Source organism: Acomys minous, assembly GCF_964271855.1.
Source record: "Acomys minous genome assembly, chromosome: 8".
Lineage (NCBI taxonomy): Eukaryota > Metazoa > Chordata > Mammalia > Rodentia > Muridae > Acomys > Acomys minous.
In genome coordinates, this window is record NC_140489.1 from 113,564,336 (window position 1) to 113,578,489 (window position 14,154).

Genomic DNA, 14,154 nt, shown 5'->3' on the forward strand with positions numbered 1-14,154 from the left:
TGACTATTACAAGGCTCCGTCAAGGTGTTCTTCTCAGTCCTAATCCCTGGGGCCCAGGAATCTATTTTCACAGAATCCCAAAAAGATTTCTAGGTCACTACATGTTGAAAATGGTTGCTGGATGGTCTTACTAAAATGCTGTGTCAGCATCTCACGCCTACAGATGAGGGAGCAAGCGTAAGATGTCAGGAGAGCATTCTAAAGATCAGGGAGCAAGTCAATACTGCAAGTTAAAAGACACAGCCTGTAATCATAGCTGACATTTGCCTAGAGACTTGAGAATAGGGAAGTAGGCTCCCCTGTATGACAGTATTGATTGTGATAATAATAGGAGATGATGAGACGAGGCCCAAGGAGGATAAACAACAGGTGGCACATCACGAAGCAGAGAGCAAATGATGGTGGATCTGGGCCTTCTGGCTCCTGCCTTCAAGACTCACACTTGTTCGTTGTACCGTCTTCCCCATCACGATGCCATAGATGCCAGAGATATCCTCCAAGCTCTCTGTTTGCTAGCACTCTTCACTGTGCTGTGTTTTCAAAGGTAGGAATGGCGTGGCTTACTAAGGGGCAGGTTTTTGGACAGCAATAGCTTTACTTCTCCATGAGTAGAATACAGAGATTTCTGATCCTCTTTTACTGGGAATTCTGTGACCCTGAGCCTCAATTCTTCCTCTGTGGAATGGGGCACTGATATCCTCACAGACTTGCTATTTATAAGATAGAATAGAATATGGAAAGTGCTGTTTATACTCCTTGGTCAAGGCAGGCAGCTTTTTGTTGTTTTGTAGAAGCGATTAAAAAAACAAACAAACAAACAAAACAAAACAAAACAAAACAAAAAACAGAGCAACCTAAGTTGTTTTACAAGCTGGGATGGGTTGCACTACAGCTCCTCTTGTGAATCACAAAGATACCCCATTTTTGGCCTCTGGGATGCCCAATTCCTGACATGGAGGGCTGGTGAGAGGGCTCAGCGGGTAAAGGAGCTTGCTGGGTAAGCCTCTTGTCCTGAGTGCAATCTCTGGAACCTACCTATGTAAAAACAACTTCCCAAAGTTGTTGTCAAGCGCCACACCTGTGGCATGGCATGCACACACCTCCCTACACATTCACCCCCCCACACACACACACACTTACCCACACTCATACCCACTCCCTCACACACACACACTATCACACACACACACACATACACTAATTCGCATATACTCTCTCACACAGAGCTGTTTTAGTAGTTTTAGTTTTATACAGCATCCTGCCCAAGGTGCTCGTAACACGTCTTGATAATAGCTAGAGTGAATCCAGCTCTGTAGTCTTGCTGATAGTGAGTTTTATAGGACTACCAGCTCCTGGGCTTCATGGGTGCCCTGCATGCTCTGGCAAGCAGGTAGGCATGTGATACTTGAATCAGTTTCTTCTTCTTTCTGCTCCTTTTCCTGTGGCTAACATCCTTATGAATAAACTCCCATGGGAACAGTAGGAAAAACATGTGCTTTGTAATGAGGAAGAGAGCTGTTTAGGTTGGCCAGGGCGTATGATACGCTTTCTCACTGGGAGCAGCTCAGCCCTGAGGGCCATTGTCACTGGTTGTGGTCACTGTCTGCAATGGATGGCAGATTTTGTGCCTCTTCTGAAATTAAGGAGATGAAGAAAAGCACTACACACTCCGTGTAACATACACAGGTTACATGCATATTCTCACTTAACAATTTCAAGGTCGTATAGCCAGATGGAATATTCCACTTTTGTTATTTTGCCATGTCCAACATCGCTATCTTATGCCTCTTGGCTAGAGTCCTAGACAGAAGACAGTTTTTATGCCAACATGATTTCGGGGTCCATTTTAACACCACATTGCCCATGGTTACCAGTCACTCTGTTCCTCCCACCCAGAAAGTCTGAAGCGGTTTTTCATCAAAGAGCTTTCTCTGTATCAGGGAGAAGAAGTCCGAGAAGGAGGAGGTACAGACAGCCTTCTAATCCACCTCCTGGATTTGCTCTGCCTTCTGTATTCCTCATCACACATGGCTGCCCAATCAGGAGCCCCAGAGATGTGTGAATAAGGAAAGCCAGACACATCCTAGTGGCCTCTATATTATGTTCCTAAGAGTTATTGGAGCTGCTGATGCTGAATCAGTCTGAAAAAAAAAAGTTTTTGTGCTTCCCTTCCCCGAGGAGAGCCAGTGCAGTGGAACAAAGAGATAAGAAAGCAGGAGCCCAGGGTGGGAGAAAGCAGCTGAGGGGACGGCCACTGCTGGGGACTTCTTGAGCCTTGTTCTGATCGGAGATAACTACCATCACTGTCTGGTGGTGACAGGTGGCTAACAAAGTGAGGCAGGCAGGCTCAGAAAGAGAAGAGATGCTCTCCTTCTGATGCAGGGGCAGGTTACAAACCGGCCCTCCTCCCCTATGACATTGGCTCCAGGGGTCCTATCCCCACTCTGCAGATGGTGTCCTCTGTCCGCACATGGGAAAGGAACACAGTGAAAGATTCATGTATCCAGGGGTCTGATCACCCAAGCTGGACTGTTTGCTGGACTTGAGAGCATATCAGGTCTATGGCAATTTTTATTATTGGTATTTTCAATAGCCTGTTTATGTGAACATTGTGTTCCAATTTGTAACTACAGGTTTTGATTTCAAATACTTTTCTCTGGAGTCCTGACAATTAGGAGCCAAAATTAACAAGTTGCCACATACATAAAACATGTCCTGGGCCACCTTGAGTCTGATACATTTCATTTACCTGGGTTATTCACAAGCGTTTTGTCTACTTTTATTTTCAGTTCAAGAGCTATGTAAAAACATTGAAGGAAAGCTGTGACTGCGATAGCCATAGCTTAGCTTTCCAAATGCAGTACACTGGGGTTTCCCCCAAATCACTTTCTGTTGCTCTGCTGTTCTGTACACAGAACAATGTCTCACACACCATATGTTAGAGGGTGATAAACTCTACCCTGAGTTATGAGCCTATAACTTGACTGTTGTTGAACAAAACAGATGCTGATTTGTAGATCCAACAAACAGCTGTCTTGGCCTTAGAAGGGAGGCACACATGTTGAGAAGTTGGTTTAGTAAGCACAGAGATAAAGGAATCAGATTTTCAATGTGATTCACATACATTTAGACACATCATACATCATACATACATACATACATACATACATATGACTATGGCATACATCTCCTTTCAATGCTTGCATATCCCCAGGGGACTTCTCATGCCTTAACTTCTAATCCTGAACTTTCATTAGTTGTATATTAGCTATAAAGTCTCTATCACTTAGTGCTATCTTCTTAGTCTGTGTGGCTATAAATCAGGCAGAGGGAATGACTCCAGGAGTTAAACCACACATCAGAAAGCTATGTTGTAACTTCTCTCTGAAGACCTGTTTCTAGCTCACTTTATATAACCTTGGCCAAGACATCAGGTCAGCATACAAGAATAACCCCCTGGTTTCCTCCAGGACTTACTATTTTTTTCTCAATCTGGATCCCTTCAACTTTATAGCTACTTGAACATCTCTTCTGGATATGGCCATCCTTACAATGCCATAGGAGGGACTTAGCTTTTTCTGTTATAAATCAGACTGTTCATCTTGCTCTCTACCTTCTGGGGACAACTGCCCAGTTCCAGTGTGACTTTTACTTAGGAGTGACTTTTCTGGAGCACAGTCTCATGGTGGCGATATGGTTACCTCTCCTTCAGCAATACAGACTACAGATGATCTAGGATGTGGTCCGTTATGGACAGACCTTCGTGGGCATCAAAGTAGATAGAATCCCAGCAGGGAGATAGTCTTGCAACTATCTGAAGGATCCTTTGTAAGACATCCCATCCTTATGGTACCAGTTTCCTCATCTAAAATGAAGGCTAGAAGATCTACAAAACATACCCCAACACTGTTGTTTGAGTGGTCTATCCAATATGCCAACAGGTTAAATTTGCTGTTTTTTTTTTTCTGTTTCTGTAGAAGTTTGGATGTCACCATTTTTCTTCATTAAAAGTGTAATGATTCAAGGAAGAAAGATTTTTGAGAACTAAAGGTATTACACTGACGAAGCTGTGTTAGTGTTAATGAGATTAAACCACACAGCACAGCCTTTTCTCTTTTAACGCTGGTAAAATGATTACTTCCCACCTTCATGAGGGAAGCTACCCTCTAAGTGGACTAGAGGAAACTCTGCCTCAAAGGCTGTGCTTAATTTTAATAATGTTTGCATATTGTTATAATGAGATACTATGTGGAAACCGTTGCTTAATCTTTGCTTACAAAAATGTGTGTTTGGGGTCCACTCTAGGCTGAATTACTCCAACTCTATAGGAAAAGGATTTAGAAATATACCTTTTAATAAGTGTCTCCTAATTCCCAAGGCTAGGAGCTAGGCACTGCAGTTCAAAGATCCCAAAGCCAGAGGAACATCTGCTAGTGTCCATAGCGTGGGGCCCTGTTGGGAAGAGTGGGTGCTGCTGTTCCAGGGAATCAGCTAGTCAGGTGGGAAGCATCTGGTTTCTCTTGGAACCAGTGATGCCCCAGATATGATGGTCATTTTGCTCATAAAACTACTTGGGTGGTCTTAGCGGAGGTGCTGGGGCTGCCTAACTCTAATCTTCTCACTCTGAGTTATGCTTTGTGCTTAGTTTTTAAACACCATTTATGTACAGATACACTGAAAGCCAGAGGAGGAAGGAAAAGGAGTGATTGTTCTAAATTAACTAGACTCCTCTCCTCTTCTTATGGGAGAAAAGGTAAATGAGTATCTTCCTTGTACGGTCTGGAGGGAAATGGGTCAACATGACCAGAATCCAATGAGCGCTTCATCTTACCAGCTATTTCTGCAACATAACAAAGCCAGAGACTGTATGCGTAGGGGAACCATACTTCACGCTGGTGGCTCTAAACCGTTGGGAGCTGTGACAAGCACTCTTTGCAAAAGACACTTACTAACTTTACAACCTCGTGTTTGTCAATGTGATCATACAAAAATTATTCTTAAAAATCAAAGCGACTCTCCTTTTAAGAATTTCATAAGACCTGAGTCATTAAAGGTCATTAGAGATCTTCTGTTAACTTCCTTCATCTTCCAGATGGCTGTTGAAGCATTACATATGCGGGCTCCGCTGTTCTTTTCTCCCTTCATGCCCTCTGCCTCCCTCTCGGAATTCAGGCAGAAAAAAAAAATAACTTATTCAGGTGATAATTCTTCTATCACTAGCCAGACATAAACAGGATTTAGCCTTGAGTTAGTTGTAACCATTTCTATACCCGAGTAAATATGGGTAACTGCCCTCCTCCCCTGCCCACCTTCGCTGGTTCACAGGAAGGCAATCCTTAGCTTGGCCTCCACTCAGAGTGCTAGAAACCAGAGAATTACAACTGATTGATTAAGGATGAGTAAGGGAAGGAGTGCAAAAACCAAGTAAAAGGCGGGTTGGGGCGGTGATGCGGACACTAAACATTTCTGCCTGTAAAAGCCATCTTTAGAGAGATGGAAAAAGATACAGAGATAGTCACTAAAAACTTAAGAGGTCGCGTGCTGGCAAGAGCAAAGATCAGAGCCCCTGCTGCTGTCATCTTCCCTCCCCCGGGCTGTAAGAATCAGCAGGATGACATTGGAAAAAGAACAACTTGCTGGCCCTCTCTGACTCTGTTTAATTGCTGGGGTGGGGCTTATCCCAGAACAGTTTTAAAGATTTCACCAGAATTAGCCACCTCCCTGAAAGGAAGACACACACCGTCTATAGGCTAAGGGGACAAAGCTTCCTACGGAATGGCTACGACATCACCGGCAAAGAGACCAGCCTTTGCTATCAAATGACAAATTATTTTCATTTTGATATGATCACTTGAACGTGAGCATTTTGCAAAGCACCCCTAGGACGAGGCCATTTCCTACCATATCACCGGCACCGTGCTAGAGGGTAAGGCCAAAGAAAGAAATTCGAATTCAAAGTGAGATAATAGGAGTTTATTTTTTAGGGACCACGAAGTAGAGAAGGGAAAGAACATAAACAATTTAATCGCCTTCCCAAAGTGTACTTTGAGACATGTCCTCGGCTGAAAATCCTCCAAGCATCATACTCAAACAAGGCAGTTTTTTTTTTCAATGAAATGACAGGATCACAGGCTCCCAGCCTCAGGGGAACTCCTAGGTTCCTGACATGGGGGCAAAGCTTGCTAAAAAATCCCTGGCTTTATTTATTTTTCTTGCCTAATAAAATTCCTGAGCATTTTAAAGATTTTATGTTCACTTCTTTAATCATATGTGTGGAGGGAAGGGTAAGCATGCACACAGCATAGAGCCTGCAAAGGCCGACTTGAGCCCTGAGGATGTGAGCCGGTGTTGCAGGTGGCTGTAAGGCCTGGAGTGTGGGCGCTGGGACCTGAACTGTTTTTCTTTAAAACCAGTGAACACTCTTAACGACTGGGCCACCTCTTCAGCTCCATCTTGACTTCTTTAAGCTACCCTGGGGGCTTACTTGTAATTGCTTTTATTTATTTAAATTCCCTGTTCACTCACTCCATCTTCTCTTTGGTTCTAAGGGATCCCTAAACAAACTATTCTAGTAGGCAGAAAAGTAGCAACATCCATCTCTAGCTGTCTCTTGAGACTTTTAGGCGGGTCTGAAGTAAAGTGGAATATATGTGCGTGCATGTCTTGGTACCCTCACTCCGAGTCCCATTTGCGTATTGCAGGAAATAAAAATGACTTATGTAAGTGACACGTTTGAAATTCCAGGGCGTGCCTGCTAAGTAAGGGGTGTGAGGTAGGCTGCTCTGAGAGAACTTTTGTGCTTTGTAAACCTTATGGGCAGGGGGCTTACTGATGGCAACTCCTGCTCCTCATGGAGATAGTCACCTAATGGAGGCTAAGGTAGGTAGGTGCCTGACATGGTCACCTACCTCAGTGTCTCTCTGTGGGTAACTGCTGTTGCTACTGAAGAGGATGGGTGGGTCCTGAGCACAGTGATCTGCGTAATCCAATTCGATTAGCGAGGGGCCACGCTGTGGAGAAAGACCTGGTTCCTGTTCTCATTTCCCGTGAGCTGCCTGTGTTCATTCAGGATAATTAATCTCAAAGGCCTCTGAAACCTCATTTGTAAATAGGGTAGAATGTAAATGCTCCTTTATGGGGCTGCTACAGCACTCTTACAAAGTAACATAAAAAGACCTTAGCCTGGTACCTGGAAGATGGCAGCTACAAAAAGAATAATGTATCTATTATAGTGTTTTCAGAAATTTTGGTTCCATCAATAGTAGAGATTACGGTGATGCTATTTCAATCTTCTATCACAGTTTCCTTGAAGAGGGTGGTTTGGGGTTAGTACACTTTCAGTAGGATGATGAGAGGGCGTGGTTCTGTCTGCCATGCCCAGAAAGGATGATGGCGATAGAGACAATAGTGAACGTTTATTGAGGCTTACCAGGTTAAACACAGCACATGGGTTCTCATTTAACATAAAGCACCCTATGTGCACACTGTTGCTACTTTTATGTTATAGATGAGGCAGATAAAATGTAAAGAATAAGGCATGCGCTCAAAGTTATATTACCAGTGGGAGGCAAACCTAGGACTGAGCACAAATGAGCAGAGGCCTAGCTGGGGCGGGATTTCTTCCTCACTAGTCCTTGGGACAACGACAAAGACTAGATGATTCAATCTGAAATTGGACAAAGAGGTCAAAGCAAATACCAAGAACCTTTGTCTCGTTTGCCACCAACTCTAACAACGCAATGTTAAAAATGGCTTCAGATGTGAAAGAAAGCAAATCAAATCATTTTCTGTGGAAAAACCAGCTCGGCTTCTTATGTGAAACAGTACATTGAAAAGGGCTGGAGACAGGCTGAAGGGGACTGCTGTCACGGAAGGGCCTCCACTCTCCTAGCATAGCAGTTCTTAACCTGTGGGTTACGACCCCTTTGTGGGATCCAATGACCCTTTCACAAGGGCCTAAGACCATCAGAAAACATAGACATTTACATTACAATTCATAACACTGGCAAAATTAGTTATGAAGTAGGAATGAAAAATTTTACGGTTGGAGTCACCACAAGGTGAGAAACTGTTTTAAAGGGCCGCAGCACTAGAAAGGTTGAGAACCAGTGGACTAGGACATTTACGGAGTGGTAGCTGACATAGAAACTACTGGTCAGTCCTAGGCTTCGGCTTTTCTTGGATTACAGTGAAGTTGTGTCTCTCTCTACAGTAGCCAAAACAGGACATGGGTAAACTTGTTTTTAAAATAACATCGGGGGTTCTGATAATTCTATACTTGAAGTATGATTCTATCACTTTTATTATACAAGTTAATAACACAGAATCTACAAGAGTGCAAATTCACTTTGAATTAATTCGGCAGCAGTTGGATGGTTTTGATTTTGAAAAGGGGAAAGCAGAGCAAATTTGGAGTTCAAACACATCGGAGGGCTAGTTGCTTCCTCTTTATGCCAGCCGGTTTGTGATACAGGAACTCAGGACAAGAAGCTGTATGAGAAACTGTACCTTCAGGCGCTCGCCCCACCCGTCTCCAAAGCCCCCTTCTCACCTACTGGCTGCGAGACAACTTCCTGGTCAGCTCAGCTACTGTGACAAATGACCCCATGAATTTAGGCAGCAAGTTGAAGACACCATGTTCCTTTGTCCTGGGGATAATTATTTGGCACGGGCGGACCCTTCTGAATGGGTTGCTTCATCCATTATAAGTCTGGATAAATGTGGGCGTACTTAAAATAAGCAAATAGAGGCAGCAAGGCACAGGCCCTTATACCCAATCAGCTCCGCGGTGGGAGGGGCAAGTGACAGTCCCGATGGCTCTTCCAGAGGGGACGCTGAACAGTTCTGGTAATTTAAGTGTTTAGCTCCCCTCTTTGCTGTGATTTGCCTGAGAACCCCCCTCCACTAGCTCATTTCTACACACGGAAAGGTAAAAACATATGCTGGTCGAGCACTTCTGCTTCTGACTTAGAAGTGGGAACAAAATTAGAAATAAATTTAGCAGGTGGATAAGCCTGTGTAAAGTCTTAGTTTATGCAGAGTTTTTAATGTTAGAGAAAACCTGGGGAAAACTGACTTGTCCAATATCTTCGATAAAATAAACTGCAACTTCACATAATATTTTAGAACTACTTAAACTGTGACAGTATTCTAACTGTCCATGACACGGTACTATTATGTGACAAAGCAGGTCATTTGATATATGTAATATATGTAAATTTAGTCCATTTAAAAAGTGTGGGTCAATAAGTCAGATATGCCAGTGTGCATATTTCTGTGCAATTTCTTTAATTGTTATAAAAATTTAGAATATGAAAATACAAGACTGTTAATTGGTGGTGCGACTGCTTTCTACAGCTTATTAATATGTTCTGCCTCATTTATAAAGGACATGTATTTTTAAAATTAAAAGACTTGTAAGAAACATGAACATTAAAAATAGTCTTGGAAGTGATAAAGTGTATCTAGGCGGGAATGAGGGTTGGGTTTAAACTTTTGGTCCTTTTGGCTATGCTAAGGGTCAGAGTAAGATGGGTGAATGGAAAGTGTCATATGTACAACATATACAATGCATGTGTTTAAAGGGTGTGGAGTATAAGGAGTGAGTAGCATAAGAGTCCAAATGAGGGGCATCCTGGCCATTAGGGCCAAGCTTGGAGCACAAGTTCAGGGATGTGTCCAGGATAGGACAAGTTACAAGAAAGCAGATTCTTTTCTCTGTTTCTTTCTCTTGACAGGGTAAGCCTTATGATGTAGCCCTGGGCTGGTTTAAAACTTGTAATGTAGCCCAGGAGATCCCTCGGTTAACTTCCATTCACAGAGAGCTGCTTGCCTCGTCCCCTGCAGTCCTGGGAATCCAGGCATGGACCACCATGCTCAGCTAGGCAGCCTAAGCTTTACAAGAAACCTCACTAACAGAGAGAAGCAGCCCCTGTGTCTCTGATTCCTTCTGACCACTTGCTTGCTGTCTTCATCTTGTATCTTGCGTCACAGACAAATTATATTTTATTTACCAGCAGTATGTTTTATTGACTGCGCTGCACAGAATTGCTCTGCATATTTATTTAACCTGACAAATACTTTTTACAGACTTGGTAAGGGATCAGTGCCTTTGAGATAGTTGAAGGAGAAATATAATGCCCCTATCTTTCAGCTTTCATACTTGGGATCTCTCTAGACATATAACCAGTCCCACAAACATCATATAGAGTGCCCAGGATACAGTGAGTTGGACACACCTGACTCTTTCCCAGTCACTCAAAACAACAGCCCTAGATACTTAACGCCTGCTGGTAAATATCTCCTCATTGTAACACGCTTGCCAGTTTCCGAGTGCTTGCACAGCTCTTGTGTGGTTTGCTGGCAGGTGAAAAGCTACACTTAGCTCTACATCACCCCCAACCCCCAGGGAGGAAACAGTACCTTTCATCACCTTGCTAGATCATGGACTGTGCTTGGCACTGATAACCCTCTGTATTACCTAACTGCCAGAGCTTCTGTGGGTGTTAAAGTGATTAAGTTACACAAAATCACGTTCCCTTCAATGAACCATTTTTTTATGTGTATATTAATTTAAAATGTTATACCCCCAGGAAACCATCATTAATGACTGATGCCTTCGTGGGATCATGTTTTTGATATTTTCAAGGCCAGAACTAGACTGAAATATTTAGAATAAATGGAAGCAGGGAGGGGAGGGAGGGAAACCCAGGGCATTGGGGACAGCAGGTGTGGCAGAAGTGAAACGAGAGTAGTAGCTGCCAGGAAGAGAAGAGAAGCATAAAATGATCAAAGGTACCATGTGAAATGGGAAGCCCAAAGAATGTTCTACATTTCCATAGCTTTAATAGACCAGCAGTGTAAGTCTGCAGGGGAGGGCTAAAGGCTTAAGTGTAAGTTGCCAAAGATTAGTGGTCCAAGTAAGTAACCTGCCCTATTAAATGTTGCTCTGCCCCCAAATAAAGGCTATTCTCTGACATCATAGCTTCTCAACAGTTTGCATCTTTGTTACTAAGTGTCATACCCAGAAATGGAGTACAGGCTCCTTGGGATTCTCCACTTCCCTCTACTGCTCTCTTGTGAAACTGTGCCGAGCACTTAGTGGACCCTTGTGAGATAGTTCTAGATAAGGGAAGGGAAGGGGTTCAGAATGCCCCAAAGCTATGCCCTGGTTTTATGCCACTTCCTGTTTTTAAATATCTTTGATAAAATGGTGTACCCATCTTTTGAATGCCTTTATTACTAGGGTAGAGGAAAGACAACTTGAGTTCTTTTTTTATGCAAGAGTGTCACATTATTTCACAGATCAGTTTAGGTTTCTTAGTTATTTGTGTCAGACAATCTTACAGATTCTGCCACTTTATGCTAATTTTTTGGCACTAAAATCCCACCACAGATTCAGAACAACAGTACTAGATTTTAGGAAACTCACTGATATCAATTTCTCTCGCACGGTTTTCTCTCTCCTGCCTAAAGGCAGGACTCAGGAAGCCCAGAGCTTGGGGCAGGTAGAGCCTCCAGGGATGCCCAGAGCAGGGCTGTAGCAATTGCCTGCTTCCACCTAGCAGCTTTACCCTTCAGATCCACACTTGACAAACAAGCTACCTTTGGGACTCTCTCTCTCTCTCTCTGTCTCTCTCTCTCTGCCATTTTCAGCCATCTGAAGCCTCAGCACACACAGACCCCTCAGAAGAAGGACATTTTCATGACCATTTTGTACATCTGTGGCTTTTTTGTTATTTTGTAAACACAGTTCAGGAATGACAGGCTATAATTAGTCCTCTGCTGAGTCTGGCTACAGACCCCACTGGGGATCATTTTTATGATTATTACGTTGGATCTGAGGAGAGTCTTGCTGTTTGTCTTGGCCCATGATATTTTACTATGATAACCTAATAATAGCTTGCAGTTTATGAGGGACCATGCTCCCATAGCCCCCTGGGCTCCAGAAGAGGAGAAAAAAAAAAGAAAAGAAAAGAAAAAAAAAAAAGAAAAAAGAAAAAAAAAGAAAAACAAGCATGATGCAATTTTCTGACTGTAACTAATAGAGACCAAATCAGCCATCTTCTTCTTCTTGTGATGACATATAGGATTTATACTTGCGGAGCTAAGTAAAGGTTATTAAATATGGTCACTCACCATCTTAGCATCTTTGGGATCACGTGCTGGAAAAAGTGTCCACACCGTGGAAGGCATTTTATGGATTTAACTTTTAGAATGGAGCAGAGTGCAAACAAGTAATGTATAGTTTATGTTCCATTCCTGAGAAGGGGTAGAACATAAGGTCTGTGTGCTGGGGAACAAAGATGGCATCCAGCTGGCACTGCACATAAATGCCAAGCACCATGACTTTGCCTTTATACCATGCACTGTCCCAGATGGGTACCGACATTCTTTTATACCCACATGGAAGATTTACTGCTCAAATCCAATGAGCATTGTCTTGGCCGTCTTCTAAAAATACCAACAAGCCTGCATTCATTCGGTTGCTCACACTGTGTCTATGACGTGGTCACGAACTTACGCCTTCTTACAGCCCAATGCTGCTTCTTCTGAGTTTGGGAGCAGTGTGGCATTCTCTGTGCAGGGCGATATGTCCCGATGAAAAGGTCCTGGCCTCTGTATTCTCTCCCTAATGGTTGTGATGGGTTTGTACTCATCAGAGGACAAAAAGGGGTGATGCCTTGGGGCCCTGAGGCGAGTGAGAAGCTGGGCTAATGACACTGGACTCCTTAACATTGGTTATGATCAACAAACTGAAGTGGCCAACAACATCAGCATTTAATGTTAAACATGGGGGAGTAGCCTGTGATTCCTCAGTGTTGATTCTAAGTGTCATTGTGTAATTTTTTTCTCCTAGGAAATGATAATGTATGAGTTGATAGTATTTCTGGGGAGAAGGTATTTGGATTGTTTTAAAGATGTCAAAACTTACAGATACACAAAGCAACCAAGATGCCAAGATAAAAAAAATACCCCACATAGAGTTGCAAGATGTCTGGTGAAAAGAATATTTAAACATCTATAAAAGTTTACAGCAGATTCCATCCCTGTGTGTTACAAGAGGAAGCGTAATTACAGTAAGATGGGGAACCCACATTTTTATATTAAAATGTCTTCAATGGTAACACAGAGAAGACTGAATTATAGTCAGAAAGTGTGTGAGGGATTTCCTGAGGCTGGAGGAAGAAGTCAAGATTATCTGTAAATGGCAAGAGATCTTATTGGGATTATTCAATGCTCTAAAACAGGAAGTTTTTTTTCCCTGCTTTTCCTCTTTTTTATTTTCAAGCCAGAAGTCTTTATCCATTTGATATTAACTGACAAATCAATGTGTAAAAGGAAATGCATTAGTAAAAAGGACTCTTCTGGAAGAGCTTTGTACCTCACAGTGTGCCCCACCCCCTCCTCACATCAGCTAAGTAGTCCTTACGCTGGGATTCTAAAACAGGAGTTTTTAGGGTAACAATAGCATAACCCAGTGGATTTACTAGACAGTCAGTATAGGGTATTCTTCAAATGTGTGAATTTTATGGTTTGTAAGTAATGCCTCAGTAAGTGCTAAAAAGGTATGAGTGGCTTGCATTTAAAAGAACAGAAAATTGGTCTTTGATATTCTTCATTATCTTATTTTCAAATGAAAAGAGGAAAATCAACAGAGCACTACTACCAGCCATTTGTCAGAGGACTGCACGCTGTTTTTAAAAATCTTTTTTGTTTGTTTGTTTTTTTGTGGCATGGTTTCTCTGTGTAGTCTTGGCTGCCCTGCACTTGCTTTGTAGACTAGGCTGGTCTAGAACTCATGGAGATCTGCTTGCCTCTGCTTCCTGAGTGCTGGGATTAAAGGCATCTGCTACCATGCCTGGCCTCACTTTTTTTTTTTTATCTTTATGGAGCTAAAGAGACTGATATCTTAATTATGCACGATGCTTATTTCTTGTGAAATGTACCTAAGATGAAAAGCAGTGGGAATTTACATTCCATGACAACATCCAGGCATAACATTATTATTTCAAGTGTAAGAAGGCATGCACACATGGGTATGCATGTACATATACACGCATGGCATCCCATTTCTACTGGTGTCTTTGCCCTGAATAGCAGAGAGTATTTAAGAAGTTTCAGATAAGATAGAATAGAGTATTTTTAGCTCCT

At 42.6% G+C, this 14,154-nt stretch overlaps 1 protein-coding gene across 11 annotated transcripts in view; it reads right to left on the reverse strand.

Moving 5' to 3' along the window:
- SLC8A1 (solute carrier family 8 member A1) overlaps positions 1-14,154 on the reverse strand; it is a 361,990-nt gene that overhangs the window by 3,693 nt on the left and 344,143 nt on the right. The gene's annotated exons all lie outside the window — the stretch shown is intronic.